This window comes from Crinia signifera, chromosome 5, assembly GCF_055691185.1.
Source record: "Crinia signifera chromosome 5, ASM5569118v1, whole genome shotgun sequence".
Classification (NCBI taxonomy): Eukaryota; Metazoa; Chordata; class Amphibia; order Anura; family Myobatrachidae; genus Crinia; species Crinia signifera.
This window is the reverse complement of record NC_139221.1, coordinates 206,409,712-206,425,579: the sequence shown is the minus strand read 5'-3', so window position 1 is coordinate 206,425,579 and position 15,868 is coordinate 206,409,712. Positions and strand designations below refer to the sequence as shown.

At 41.6% G+C, this 15,868-nt stretch overlaps 1 protein-coding gene across 3 annotated transcripts in view; it reads left to right on the top strand.

The window, feature by feature from the left end:
• Positions 1-15,868, top strand: part of DPY19L1 (dpy-19 like C-mannosyltransferase 1) — a 296,815-nt gene that overhangs the window by 31,676 nt on the left and 249,271 nt on the right. The gene's annotated exons all lie outside the window — the stretch shown is intronic.

Below are 15,868 nucleotides of genomic sequence, written 5' to 3'. Positions count from 1 at the left end.
TCCTTTATAGTATACACAGTGCCGTTATTTTTAACCCCTTCCCGACGCAGCATGTTTTTGCCTTCCTGACAGAGGCCTTTTTTTCAAATCTGACATGTATCACTTAAGTGGGGATAACTTTTTTTTGCTTTGACTTATCCCAGTGATTTTGAGATTGTTTTCCCGTGACACATTGTACTTTAAATTAGTGGTAAATTTTGGTCGATACAGTTTTTTTTTTTTGTGAAAAATACCAAAATGTCATAAAAAAATTGAACATTTTGCTATTTGCAAAATGTAAAATTTTCTGCTTGTGAGACAAATAATCATACCACTCAAAATAGTTAATAACTAACATAGACCATATCTAAACTTTATTTTTAAATCATTATTTCAAGCTCCTTTAATTTTTTTGGACACTAGGGGGCAGCAGAGTCTACATTTTACACATCACACATTAAAACGCTGTTTTTGGCTGTTCACGTTTGAACAGCCAATCGCAGCGATCGCCCATGACGGGGGGGCATCGCTGCCCCCCCCCGGGCAATGAGGGAGGATGTCTGCTGTCAGGGACAGCAGACATCGTCCCTCTGTCACCGCGTCTGTAGACGCGGTGGCACTTTGAAGTCATGACGTACATGTACGTCATGTGTCGGGAAGTACATCCCGGCCATGACGTACACGTACGTCAAATGTCGGGAAGGGGTTAAAAGTGCTACCAGTAAGGAGATATTTGCACGTTGTACATGAGCACTTGAAACAACCTGGTTGTTTGATGGTCCAAACATTTTTTGGGTTACTTGCTTTTTTGGTGACATCCGATTTTACCAGTAGGTCACGTAAATTCATTGGTCGTGAGTAACAGGGCATGATTTGCATAGATTTTAAACCCAAATCCTGATCAGACTGGACAATGGGCCACAGTCTTCTTGTGTTCTTTAACACAAGGTCAGATTGGCAGTGGAATCTGTTTACCCAAGGGAATTTATTAGTTAATTCTTTGGATGTTGCTTGCAATAATAATTGCTCACGTGGGATCAGCATTACTCTCTGCTTGGTTCTAATAAGGGCTGTCAACTCATACCCTCTCTCTACAAACCTAGCAATCAGGTCATCAATTTGTGTCAACGCATTTACACAGTCATTAATCCATCTGATTCTGAGCATTTGGAAATAAGGGAGGCTATACTTGAATTTCTTGGGATGGCAACTGTTACTATTCAAAAAGAGTTGCGATCAGTGTCCTTCGAAAAAACAGTAGTATGTTTCGTCCCCTCAGTGATCGAAATTCTCACATCTAAAAAATCTATCACCTTAGGATCAATTTTGTAAGTGAATTTGACCGGGCTGTCACTGGCATTATGGTCAGACATCAGATCACAGAATTCCCCTTCAGTGCCCGACCACAGCAATAGCAGGTCGTCTATGAACTTTGTGTAAAAGAGGATTTTATTGGCAATTTGTCTCTCAGTGAAGAAGATGGATTCCTCTACCCCAAACATGTAGGCATTGGCATATGTGGGTGCCACCGACGACCCCATTGCACAGCCTCTAGTCTGGAGGTAGAAGGCCCCATCAAAAATAAAATAATTTTTATTCAAAATTAATTCTAAAAGAGCAATCAAGATCTCCATCTGTGTACCATCAAATTTTACCATCAGATAACATAACCTTTTGACCGCTTGTAATCCAGCCTGATGCGGAATCACTGTATACAGGCTGGTTACATCGGCTGTAATCAACAACACATTATCCAACTTCCCTTCCAAACAGTTTAATTTATTCAATAGTGACGTTGTGTCCAGCAAAAAGTTGGGGTGTCTTTGGACTAGGGGTTGCGATATAGTGTCTAAGAAGACAGACGTGGGTTGCAACAAACTGCCCCTAGCCGAAATAATCGGGCGTCCGGGAGGGGGATTAACCCCTTTATGCACTTTTGGCAGTGTGTATATTAGGGGGACCAAGGGGTGTGCTGGTATCAATATTTCAAATGTCTCTTCTGAGATCAAATGGGCATCTCTGGCAAGTAGCAGTACTTCCTTGAGATCTTTTGTAAACATAGTGGTTGGATCCCCACTAAGTCTGATATACACGTCTGGATCATGCAATTGTCGTAATATCTCAGTTTTACAGTCCCCAATGTCCTGGAGGACAATGGATCCCCCTTTATCAGCCGGGCGTATAATCAAAGAGTCATTAGCCCGTAACTACCGTTCACCAGTAGTTAGATTTTTTTTTTTATATTTTATTATTTTATCAATAGCACAAAAGAAAACATAGAAGATTACATATATACTTAACTTATTACAGTGTATGCGATTAAAATGTGACAGTTTTTATTTTTATTGCGCTTGTTTACTGCTAATAATTATTAATTACCCACATAGTAGTTTTTGCATGACCAATACATTTTTGGTGGAAGGTGTTTAGTTCTATACCTGGTGGGTGGTAAGCCGGAGTTGTGAGTGTCTGCATTTTGTTGAGGCAGGTTTCTGCCTGCTATAATTATAGGAATCACAGTATGGATCTTATTATCAAACCAGTAGAGGATAAGCTATCGTCGTCACCCATTTGAACAGAGTAATAAATTATGTTTCTTACCCACTATTATTTTAAAGTTTTAATGTTTTATATTTTCTGCAAGAATTTTACTTTTATAAAAGAGAGAAAAGAAAAAAAAAAAGTAAAAGAATTAAGTGTATCACAGAAGTGTCACAGTGTTATTTAGGTTAAAATATATCTAATAAAAAAAAAAAGAAAAATTTTGATACCTAATTGAAATCAGTGACTAGTGAACTAGTTACTCTATTGAGCCGAAATTTTATCATTTTTGTGTGCAGTCTATAACAGTGTCTTTATAATCTAGGCCTTATCTAGAAGTATAGTGAATATTTCCTACAAATATTTTCGTGAAAGAGAAAGAAAAAAAAAAGTGTCATCTGGATACCGTAACTCATATTAATTGTTAAGTGTCTATCTGAAAAGAGTTTTATTTTTATTATTTTTAATTAGTGAAGGTCTCGGTAGTGGATGGAATTTATCCATTTGTGCCAGATCAAGTTAAAATTAACCAACTTATTACGACTAATATATAAAGATCTCTCTTGTCTAATAGTATAATTCACAAGTTGTTTCCAGCTGTTCAAATCGGGAGCTTTCTTTGACATCCACGATCTGCCCACTATTACTTTCGCAAGTGAGCAAATGTTATTAATATATGTAATGTCATTACTCAAAATTGTATCCCCCACAATGCCTAGCAGACAACATTTGGGAGTTAATATCTCTTTTTTTCAGCCCAGTATCAGCTACTGTACTCTTGACTTTGTCCCAGAACCCAGCCACCACTTGGCATTCCCATAGTAAGTGAATAAAGGTTCCAAATGGTTGACTGCATTTTGGGCAGGTCGCCGAGGATATCCCTGAGAATTTTGATAATTTTGTCGCTGATATATATGATCTATGCAATATATATAATTGCGTCACTTGGACACGGAGGGCATTGGTGCCTTTATTTATGGAACCTTTCGCCATCTTCCATTCTTCTTCACTTAGATTGCCCACATCTAATTCCCATTTTTCCTTCAACCCTGTTAAACCGTCTTTGTATATTTCTTTACCTATGGTCTTAAATAGCCTTGATACAAATTTTTTATTATTACTAGATTTCAATATCGTTTTTATTGATGACTCCCCAAATGTGGGGATACTATTTACAAATGACGACTGCAACGCACTCCTTAGCTGAAGGAATCGATAGAAGTGTGTCTGTGGCAACTTAAATTCAGTCCTTATTTGAGCAAAGGATTTAAACCCTAGTGGATCGTACATTTGATTAATTTTGGTTACGGCACAGGGATACCAGGCTTCTTTAATTTGCAAGTTGACAAAGTCGCTGTTTGTAAGTTGATCTGCTAAGGAATAATCTATATCTATAAAATCTACGCCTATCCATTGCATAGTTTCACTCCAGACTTTAATTGCTTGAGCTATTAAAGGGGGATCTAAATAGGTTTTTTTTTTGCCTGTAAAATTCTATGCATCGGGTCAATTCTGGGGGCCGAAAGAGAGACTAAAGCATTTGCGTATTCCCAACCGTGTTCCTCCTGTTTTAACCAAGGTCTTAATTGCGATAACTGGGATGCTATATAATATCTCCTGATATCTGGCAGACCTAGCCCCCCATCTGTATTCTCTCTAATCTTCGAACGGGCATTATTCCATATAAATGAGACCAACATGCTATTTAGCTTCCTGAACAGTGATTTAGGAAGGTAAATTGGAGACTGATGAATCACATATAAAAATTTTGGAAGGACCACCATCTTAATTATATTTATTCTCCCTGCCACTGTCAGGGGGAGTTTTTTCCACAAGTTTATTTTACCCTTAAGCCACACAAATAGGGGTTGAATGTTTAGATGAACAAAGTCTCTAGGGTCCCATAATATCATTATTCCCAAATATTTAAAGGTTGTAGCCCATTGTAATGGGAGAGGGGGAAATGGTAAATATCTCTGTGGGGGACCGGCTGGAAAAATAATGGATTTTAACGGGTTTATTCTAAATCCGGAAAAATCACCAAAGTCCTTAATCAACTTTAGAGCTACAGGAAGGGATTTATTGTAGTCAGACAAATATATTAAGAGGTCATCGGCATATAATGACACAGTGTCTCTACGATCCCCAAGAGGGAAACCGATAACTTTGGGGTGTTGTCTTAGAATGCAAGCTAATGGCTCTATCGCCAGGGCGAACAGCACAGGGGATAATGGACACCCCTGTCTGGTCCCCCTGGCGAGAGTGAAAGATGGAGAAGTCCATCCATTGACGGAGACGCAGGCCGTCGGGCAGGTATACAAAAGTTGAACCCATTTAATAAAATTAGGCCCTACCCCGAAGGCTCGCAGCACCGCCCACAGATATTGCCATTCAACTGCGTCAAAGGCTTTTATAGCATCCAACGAAAGCACTACTGGTCGGTTCTTATCCTCATTTATCATTTGCAGATGTGTATAAAGCCGGCGTATATTAATAGAGGCCTCCTTACCTGGCATAAAACCTGATTGATCCGGATGGATCAATGTATGGATATGCCGATTCAGCCCGGTAGCCAAAATTTTGGCTAAAATCTTGGCTTCAGAAGATATCAGGGATATCGGCCTATACAAATCCATTTCCATTGCATTTTTCCCGGGTTTTAATATTACAAAAATTTTTGCCTCAGACATTGTAGCTGGAATAGCCCCCTCATTAAAACAATTAACAAAGGTCTCCAAGAGAGAAGGCGCCAGGAAGTCATTGTATTTTTTATAGATCTCTATTGGTATTCCATCTAGTCGCGGGGCCTTCCCGCTGGGAGACTCTCCAATTGCTTTTATTACTTCTGCGATAGTTAAGGGTGCCTCCAGTTCTGAGTTGGCGGCAATGTTTAGAACAGGAAGAGCAATATCTTTTAAATAATCCTCAATTTCTATATAATTATATTGTAAGTGACTAGAGTAATTTTTTTTAAAATAGGAACTGAATGCTTCACCAATCTGTGGCGTGTTACTTACTAATTCCCAAGCCTCGTTGCGGATCGTATTTATTGTTTTTGAGGGTTGTTCCGCCCGTGTCAAAAAGGCAAGGTGTTTGCCTGATCTATCTGAATGCCGATATCTAAGCTGTGATTTAAAAAGCATCATTTTGGAATTTTCTGCTTTTATTGCATCAAACCAGGCGTTTTGGGCCAGTTGCCAGGACTGATAAGCCTGTTCAGTGTTATTTGTCAGGTATTCTTCCTCTCTAACCAAGCAGATCTCCTCCTTCTCCTGTATTTCCGCCCTACTCTCCTTTTTTAGTTTGGCTATACCCTTCCGTAAAGTACCACGGTGGAAGGCCTTAAAGGTGTCCCACAATATAGGCGCAGTGGCCGAACCTTGATTGAATTCCCAATATTCGCTCCATTGCGCAACTAGGTTCATCTTGGTATCAATAAGATGTAACCAGTTAGAAGTAAAACTCCAGAAACGACTTCCATGGTCATCTTCCAGCGAGATTTCCATATATACTGGCGAGTGATCCGAGATACCTCTCGGTTTATATTCAATCTTATGAACTTGAGGAGTAAGAACTCTAGAAACTAGTATAAAGTCAATCCTGGAAAATGTGGAGTATGATGAGGAGAAGCAAGAGAACTGCTGGACGGTGGGGTTAATCATTCACCATGGATCTACCCAGCCTATATCTTGTATGAAACTTGCGAACCCTTTATTTCCCCCAACTGTTCCAGTTTTACCACTTCGCCACCGATCTAATTGGGGATCTAAGATATTATTGAAGTCTCCCATACATATTACTGGGGAGTTAGGAGATAGAGCAGCAAATTCTACAGCCTTTATCAAGATTTTATATGAAAAGGGTGGTGGTATGTATATTGACAGTATTATGAACTGTTTTGCGTAGATTACACAGTCGATGAAAATATAACAACCCCCTGGGTCTACCCATATCCTATTACATGTAAATGGTAGTGTTTTTTTAATTAACAATGAGACTCCTCTAGCAGAGGAAGTGAAAGAGGCATGGCAGGCATATCCAACCCAAGGTCTCTTAAGGGCCATTTGTTTCGCCCCAGTCAGATGAGTTTCTGTAAGGGCGATAATATCTGGTCCATATCTCCTAAGTTGATTCAAAACCAGAGATCGTTTTATTTTTTAATTTAACCCCTTAACATTCCAGGTTAGTACTTTTATCTTCATACCTTGGTTGAAATGTGCGGCCATGACTCTTTATTTTCTGTTGAAACAATTCGTTGACTATAATAGCACGTAAACAAGCGCAATGTCACAATTAAATCAAATGACAATATATCCCGAAATACATCAAATCCCAACCCCCCCACCCTGTATACCTCCCCGACCTAGGCATACCTCTACACAAAAATACCCCTCCCAATCGGGACGCAGTTACAATCCCGGCGGTAGGGATCCCGGCGTTCGGAATCCCGACCACCGAAATGTCGACACATTCTCCCTCCGTGGGTGTCCACGACACCCCTGAAGGGAAAATAAATTAGTGTGCCGAGCGTAACGAGGCACCGGGCCCACTGCGTGGCGAGCGCAGCGAGCCCGCAAGGGGGGCGATCCACGTCCCACCCTTGTTGGCATTTCGGCTGTCGGGATTCCGAACGCCGGGATCCCGACCGCCGGGATTCAATACTGAATCCTCCCAATCTTACACACCACAAAAAAAGAGAAAAAGAGAAGAAAAAAAAAAGGATGACATTTTTTTTTTATAATAATAAGACACTCCTCACTACCGCTTTGGGGGCTAAAAAACACAAACAAAGAGTAAGCCACCAAGATGCGGGGGGAGCTCCCTGGCATTTAATTCATAGTTTCAAAGAAGAGAAAAACAAAAAAAAAACCTAGCCTTCTGCCAGTGATCACGGCCCCGGACTATAATTGTCTAACCATTTTGCAGCCTCTTGAGGGGTTTGAAAAAATAAAGTATTGTCGTTATTTATCACCCGGCGTTTGGAGGGAAAAATCATGGAGTATTTCAAATTTCTTTCACGCAGTCGTTTTTTCACCTCCATTAATTTCGCCCTGTCCTTCTGTACCTCCAATGCGAAGTCCGGGAAGACAGAAATCTGGGCTCCATTATACTCTAATGGGCCTTTAGAACGAATTAAGCGTAATAGCGCATCTCCATCCTGGAAATTTAAAAATTTAACTAATGATGTCCGAGGAGGAGAGCCAGGTGGAAACGGCTTGAGTGGGACTCTATGCGCTCGCTCAATTGCAAACTGTTTTGAGAATGCATTTTGACCAAATTTAGCGATCAACCATTCCAGTATAAACTTGGGTGCATCCGCTCCCTCTTCTTTTTCCGGAATTCTGACAAGGCGTAAATTATTTCTACGTGTTCGGCCTTCAATATCCGTAAGTTTTGCCTTCATCTCGGCTACTTGTTGGGAAAGTTTATTGACTTTGACGGACAGATGGCTGTTATTATCCTCAACCGCTGAGATCCGCATCTCTGCTGCATTGATCCTTTCTACTGTTTTCTTTAAATCTCCCTTTATAAGCGAGATGTCTGTTTGAATCCCCTGTATTTGTTCTGACAGCCGCTGTTCAGAAGTTGTAATAGCTTAAAGTATCTGATGAAGAGAGTTGTCGGACGATGACGGTGATGTTTTACTTTTGGAGGGGGTAGATTGTGGGGTCGTGGTGGGGGTATGTGATGTATTACCACCTTGTGATCAAGCAAATTTTTCCAGGCGAGCCGCTGCAGAGGTGTTACCTGTTTTGCCCATTTTAGACTGATGCAGACAGCCAACTGATGTTCTTGTTAATCAAGGATGTTTGTACTTATGAGTAGCAACCGGTTCAGGTAATGGTAGCAAGTGGTAGCTCCTCGTGTGCTGACGTATGCAAATGATGCGACTATTTTGAAACCAAGCTGCACGACTCATACTTGGTGAACTGCTTAGCTCCTTGGAAGGGGGCACCAATTAATCTGATGTACAAAAAGCACCAGCTTCGTTTAGTGTGTCACAAGCAGAGAATATCAGTAAAGAGATGAGGAGAGGGGCCCCTTAGCCCCCTCACTGCCCCTTAGCAGCGAATATCTCCATTATTTGGTGAGTGAGCTAGTTCCTTAGTGTATGGACGCCGAGTATACTCTGATGATAAAGTGGAATTCAAGTGTCTCACATAGAAAACAAAGGTATCCTCTCACAGGGGGTTATTTTAGTTCACTCTTTCTGACAAATTCCTTCTTAGTTGGACAAAACCATGTGCACTGCAGGTGGGGCAGATGTTACTTGTGCAGAGAGAATTAGATTTGGGTGGGGTTTTACTTCAAAGTGAGATCTATATTGCAGTGTAAAAATAAAGCAGACAGTATTTAGCCTGCACAGAAACAAAATAACTCACCCAAATCTAATTCTCTCTGCACATGTTACATCTGCCCCCCTGCAGTTCACATGGTTTTGTCCATCTAAGAAGGATTTTGTCAGAAAGAGTGAACTAGAATAAGGCCCACAGTCACAAGCCCTTTCCTCTTTTTCTTTTTCCCCCCCTTATTGGGCTGCAGTCACCCTGTCGTTTGCAGAATGTTTGGAGATTTTGTATGGCTAACTCGTTTGTACAGCATGTAGGAGCCTCAGCAAGTTGTTTTAAAGTTTTTGGAAGGGAAGTTGGATAATGTGTTGTTGATTACAGCCGATGTAACCAGCCTGTATACGGTGATTCCGCATCAGGCTGGATTACAAGTGGTCAAAAGGTTATTGTTATTTGATGGTACACAGATTGAGATCTTGATTGCTCTTTTAGAATTAATTTTGATTAAAAATTATTTTATTTTTGATGGGGCCTTCTACCTCCAGACTAGAGGCTGTGCAATGTGGTCGTCGGTGGCACCCACATATGCCAATGCCTACATGTTTGGGGTAGAGGAATCCATCTTCTTCACTGAGAGACAAATTGCCGATAAAATCCTCTTTTACACAGGGTTCATAGACGACCTGCTATTGCTGTGGTCGGGCACTGAAGGGGAATTCTGTGATCTGATGTCTGACCATAATGCCAGTGACAGCCCGGTCAAATTCACTTACAAAATTGATCCTAATGTGATAGATTTTTTAGATGTGAGAATTTCGATCACTGAGGGGACGAAACATACTACTGTTTTTTCTAAGGACACTGATCGCAACTCTTTTTTGCATAGTAACAGTTGCCATCCCAAGAAATTCAAGTATAGCCTCCCTTATTCCCAAATGCTCCGAATCAGACGGATTAATGACGACTGTGTAAATGCGTCGACACAAATTGATGACCTGATTGCTAGGTTTGTAAAGAGAGGGTATGAGTTGACAGCCCTTATTAGAACCAAGCAGAGAGTAATGCTGATCCCACGTGAGCAATTATTATTGCAAGCAATATCCAAAGAATTAACTAATAAATTACCTTGGGTAAACAGATTCCACTGCCAATCTGACCTTGTGTTACAGAACACAAGAAGACTGTGGCCCATTGTCCAGTCTGATCCGGATTTGGGTTTAAAATCTATGCAAATCATGCCCTGTTACTCACGACCAAAGAATTTACGTGACCTACTGGTAAAATCGGATGTCACCAAAAAAGCAAGTAACCCAAACAATTTTTTGGCCATCAAACAACCAGGTTGTTTCAAGTGCTCATGTACAATGTGCAAATATCTCCTTACTGTTAGCACTTTTAGACATAACGGCACTGTGTATACTATAAAGGACCATTTTACTTGTGAGACATCGTTCATTGTATACCAGATTATCTGTCCCTGCGGTCTTGCATACATTGGCAAGACCGTATGTAAGTTTAAGGAGAGAATGACGGCCCACAGGTCTGCTATCAGATCAGCAATTGAACAGGGTACCAGTGAGCAGCCGGTGGCTCGCCACTTTGTAGAGTGTCGACACAACTTACACTTTTAATAAGATACCGCATCATCGATTGGGTAGCTCCATCAATGAGGGGTGGGGATAGAGGCCAAATGTTGTTACGCAAAGAGGCTTCTTGGATCCATAGACTCAAGGTGATTGCACCCTTGGATCTTAATGAAAACATTACATTATCATGTTTTAATTAATAACTCTTGCGACGCTAGTTGTACAGTGAGTTTTGGGAGTCCCGGTTATTGTATTCCGTCTTTAAATAGCTGATGTGTTTTAGCTTGTATTTTTATATCTATTTCTAGGCTATTACTTGATTATGCGGGGTATTAGCCCTGTTTGAGCAATTTTTTGCTCTTAATAGCTCTGGAGTCTTTATTTAGAGACATTGTTGTGATAGTGGAACCGATGTTTAACATTATGATGTATGATTAACTTGATATTTGCATTCAACATAGTTACTCTTTAGCATACAGTTTGTAAATATACTCGGTTTCATCATTCCAGCTAATTCAACATATATGCTCTATTTGTTATTATTTTGTGTATGGTATTGATTTATTTTTGGTGATTGTATGTATATATTTGTTGGCATGACCGACACTGCTGGGAGAATTGCGCCGTAAACCCGATCACTGCTTGAAACGTTATTGCAAGTGTCTGACACATGAGCCCGTGGGCGTCCGGTTGCCATGGCACCACTCCTGCGTACAGGCGTCGGGTTGCTATGGTGACACGTCACCACGTAGCCTTGTGGACAGACGCGGCCCTGATGACGTCACAGTACCGGCGGCACGGCGCGGTTTCCAAACGTGCCGGATGTACTCAGCATTGATTGCGGGGGGGGGATATAAGGTAAGATTTGCACTGTTATTGTATACTGACGAAATTTCTTATAATAGAAATGAAACGTTGATGACTTGGTTGATATAAGGTAAGATTTGCACTCTTATTGTATTCTGACGAAATTTCTTATAATAGAAATGAAACGTTGATGACTTGGTTGTCCGTGTGATTTCTTCATTTATTATTGTCCGGAGTGCCACGCTTGTACCTGCTATATATATATGTGTGTGTATGTGTATGTGTGTGTGTGTGTGTGTATGTATATATATGTGTGTGTGTATGGGTGTATATATATATATATATATATATATATACACTCTTGTTTCAGTCCGGCACTCTCCCCTGCTCAATACAACACACGTGGGTGCCTTCCGGATACATGTATAGAAGTCAGTTTCAAACAAGCAGCGGCACTCCACGGTTTACTGTGATCAAAGATTTATTCCAACGTTTCGGGGCGTATTCCCCCCGTTCTCAAGGATACAGTGCAACAAAAGTGAAACATACAAAACGGTTTAAATACCCAAATAAAAGTGTATACTCACGGTGCCTCAGCGAGAATCAGGCTGCCCGGCGTCTGCTGTGACTTCCGGTGAACTCCGGAAGGTGGAGGGTGTGTACTGGTCTGACGCGTATGGTGGGCGCGTCACTCTGGCTTGTTGCCAGGATACCGGGAGACGCTGCGGGGACAGGACGCGCCGGGCTCACCATTCCCTTCACTGAGGCACTGTTAATAAAAAATGCATAAGTAAATACAGTGTAAATAATGTAAAAAACATGTGATCACTGTGCATGATAAGACTGTACAATTTAGTCACAGATTTAAAGACGCATCAGACCCGCTGATGCTGTGTAAGGAGAGGTGATGCTGCGGCTTGGGCAGTAACACCTTAGTGGTGTGAGTGACAGATATAGGGAGGTCCTGTGTCCAACTGCTGGAAAGAACCTGAAGGGTGGGCACCCAGGGTGGGCTGATGGAGTGACAGATTGTTTAAAATCCCTTTAGCGGGATGCTGCAGCAGGTTGTACGGCAACAAGTAGATGAGGTCATACTGGTTAATATAGGACAAATATATCTGGGGGTACAATGTGGAACAATGCAGCATGGATTGATCTGACAAAAAACATGCCCAAAACGGTGAATGAATGAATAAATAAATGGACACCCTCTATTTAAATCCAAAAACATTCATGTTCAGTCTCTCATTGAGGCCTTTGGGTTTGCATGTGTCCAGTGTGAGAATCCATTTTGCCTCTCGCTTAAGCAGGATACCTGCTCTATCACCCCCTCTTAGTGATGCAGGTATCTGGTCTATGGCCATATATTTAAGGTCAGATAGTTTATGTCCTTTGTCCACGAAGTGCTTGGCCAGCGGTTGGTCAGCTGGTTTACCCTTTAATGCATTGTTAATCGTGGATCTATGCATGGCCATGCGTTCTCTCATGTTCCGAGTGGTCTTCCCCACGTACATCAATTGGCATGGGCATGTGGCCATGTAAACTACGTGGGTGGACATGCAATTTAGGACGTGCTTAATTTTATATGACTGGGTTTTGGCGGAGTTGTAGAAAGTGCTACCAACAATCATGTGTGAACAAGTGACACATTTTGGGCATTTGTAGCAGCCATTTGGCTTACTTAGGAAGTGTGTCCTGGTAGTTTCACTGTTAAAGTTAGATATGTCCGTGTGGACTACATAGTCTCTTATGTTTCTACCTTTTCGGAACACGGTCATAGGTTTTACTTCCTTGAGGTCTGTAAGGGTCTTGTCTGTAGCAACTATCGGCCATAGGGCTCTAGTGGCTCGATTTAATATTCGGCTTGTAGTAGTGAAATTGGACACCCATGGCATGATGTTCTTTGCATTGCGCTGTTTGGTGGTCAATAGCTGTGACCTGGGTATCAACATAATTTCTCTTTTGGTGTTGCTCAGATCCTTATAGTCATATCCTCTTTCCCAGAACTTTCTGATTGTTTTGTCAAGTTCTTCTGATAATTTATCTGGGTCACTTGTTATGCGTGCTATACGGTACATTTGAAGAACTTAATAAGACCAAAGAAGACATCCAAAAATATGAACACCAAAACATCCACATCCTGCAGGAGGACACTACACAGGATTGGCTCCCTAAATTACAATCCCAGTGCGATAACTATCGCCGAGAACTGCTAAAATTCAAGAGGGCCAAATTTCAAACAGTCCGAGATGACTATGAACAAAATCAAGTTTATAGATGGCTCATGGGAGGGCATGAATATGCCAAAAAACAACCATACCAATCCTGGCGCAAGAGAAGAGAGGCTAGATCAAGAGCCATGTTCTCTTCAAACAGCGAAACAGAAGCACCGCAAGTAGACTCCGAAGGAGCCACCATCATTGCTGAATCCCCTTTAGGGGCGTTTCCAAAAAACCAGGGCAAAAAAGGACGAGGACGAGGACGGCCACCCGTCGGGGAGGCCAGAACACGAGGATACTTAAAAAGAACCCAACAACAGGGTCAGTAGTATACAACCTTTCTCAGAGACGTTTGACAGAAACAGAGCTTCAGGTATTAAACAAGGGCCTTTCATTTGTACCCACGGTGGGCTTTAATGAGCTAGACTGGAAAGTGGACTCATATAGATTCTCTAGAAAATTACACCTCAGAGAATTCTATCAGGGAAAACCCCAAACGGCCCCCACCGAGCCACACCAGAACTTCATCAACCAACGACACCAGTCAAATTTTGACCCCACATCGCAGAACCCAGCCATCAAGACCTTTTCCAGACTACTTGATGAGAGTGTCGACAAATACACTAAAGCAGCCACAGTCCACCACTACAATCTCAACAAAACCGAGATGACAGCATTAAAAGTCCTTGCTGATTATAAAGATGTCATCATCCGCCCCGCCGATAAGGGGGGCGGGATAGTCGTCATGGACATCGAGTATTACCGCAATGAAGCCCGACAACAATTAGAAGATACATCCACATATACCAAATTAAGGGGAGATCCCACTCGCCAATATAAAAAACAAGTGGATGCACTTCTACAAGAAGCCTATGATGCCAAACTCATTTCTGAGAAGTTAAAAACTGCCTTAACCCAAGATCATCATATGACACCCATTCTCTATACCGTACCAAAGGTACACAAAAATCAACTACGACCACCGGGGAGACCGATTATATCGGCGAACAAATCACTATTACAACCAATATCACAGTTCCTAGATGGAATTCTTCAGCCCCTAGTGATGAAACAACGTACCTTTATCAAAGACACCACCAGTTTTCTCGTAAAAATCAACCAATTGGGACCGCTGCCACCAGGTACCATTGTCTGTGTGTTAGACATATGTAGTCTGTACACCAACATCCCACATGGGAGTGGATTACAAGCCATGAGACATTTCCTTTTACAGGAACAGATGGACAGTATCAACATTGACCTCTTCATGGGCCTTCTAGAAATGGTACTCACCAAAAATTATTTCATTTTTGACAAAGAGTTTTTTCTCCAAACAGCGGGATGCTCTATGGGGAGCAACGTCTCCCCTTCATATGCAAACGTATTCATGTTCGCAGAGGAACAAGCGATGTTCTTTGATGATGCAGAAATATCCAACAACATCCTCTCGTATTCTCGCTACATAGATGACTTATGTATATTTTGGACAGGGGGAGAGGCTGCACTGAAAAATCTTCTCAATAGCATCAATGAGCGAACATCTACCATCAAAGTCACATATGAATACTCATTAGAATCCATGCACTATCTGGACGTCCTGATAACAATCAAGGATGGTATCATCTCTACCACTCCCTATACCAAACCAACAGACAAAAACACCGTGCTCAGGGCCAATTGTTTCCATCCCAGAGCCCTCAAACAAGGCCTACCACGGTCTCAAATGTACCGTATAGCACGCATAACAAGTGACCCAGATAAATTATCAGAAGAACTTGACAAAACAATCAGAAAGTTCTGGGAAAGAGGATATGACTATAAGGATCTGAGCAACACCAAAAGAGAAATTATGTTGATACCCAGGTCACAGCTATTGACCACCAAACAGCGCAATGCAAAGAACATCATGCCATGGGTGTCCAATTTCACTACTACAAGCCGAATATTAAATCGAGCCACTAGAGCCCTATGGCCGATAGTTGCTACAGACAAGACCCTTACAGACCTCAAGGAAGTAAAACCTATGACCGTGTTCCGAAAAGGTAGAAACATAAGAGACTATGTAGTCCACACGGACATATCTAACTTTAACAGTGAAACTACCAGGACACACTTCCTAAGTAAGCCAAATGGCTGCTACAAATGCCCAAAATGTGTCACTTGTTCACACATGATTGTTGGTAGCACTTTCTACAACTCCGCCAAAACCCAGTCATATAAAATTAAGCACGTCCTAAATTGCATGTCCACCCACGTAGTTTACATGGCCACATGCCCATGCCAATTGATGTACGTGGGGAAGACCACTCGGAACATGAGAGAACGCATGGCCATGCATAGATCCACGATTAACAATGCATTAAAGGGTAAACCAGCTGACCAACCGCTGGCCAAGCACTTAGTGGACAAAGGACATAAACTATCTGACCTTAAATATATGACCATA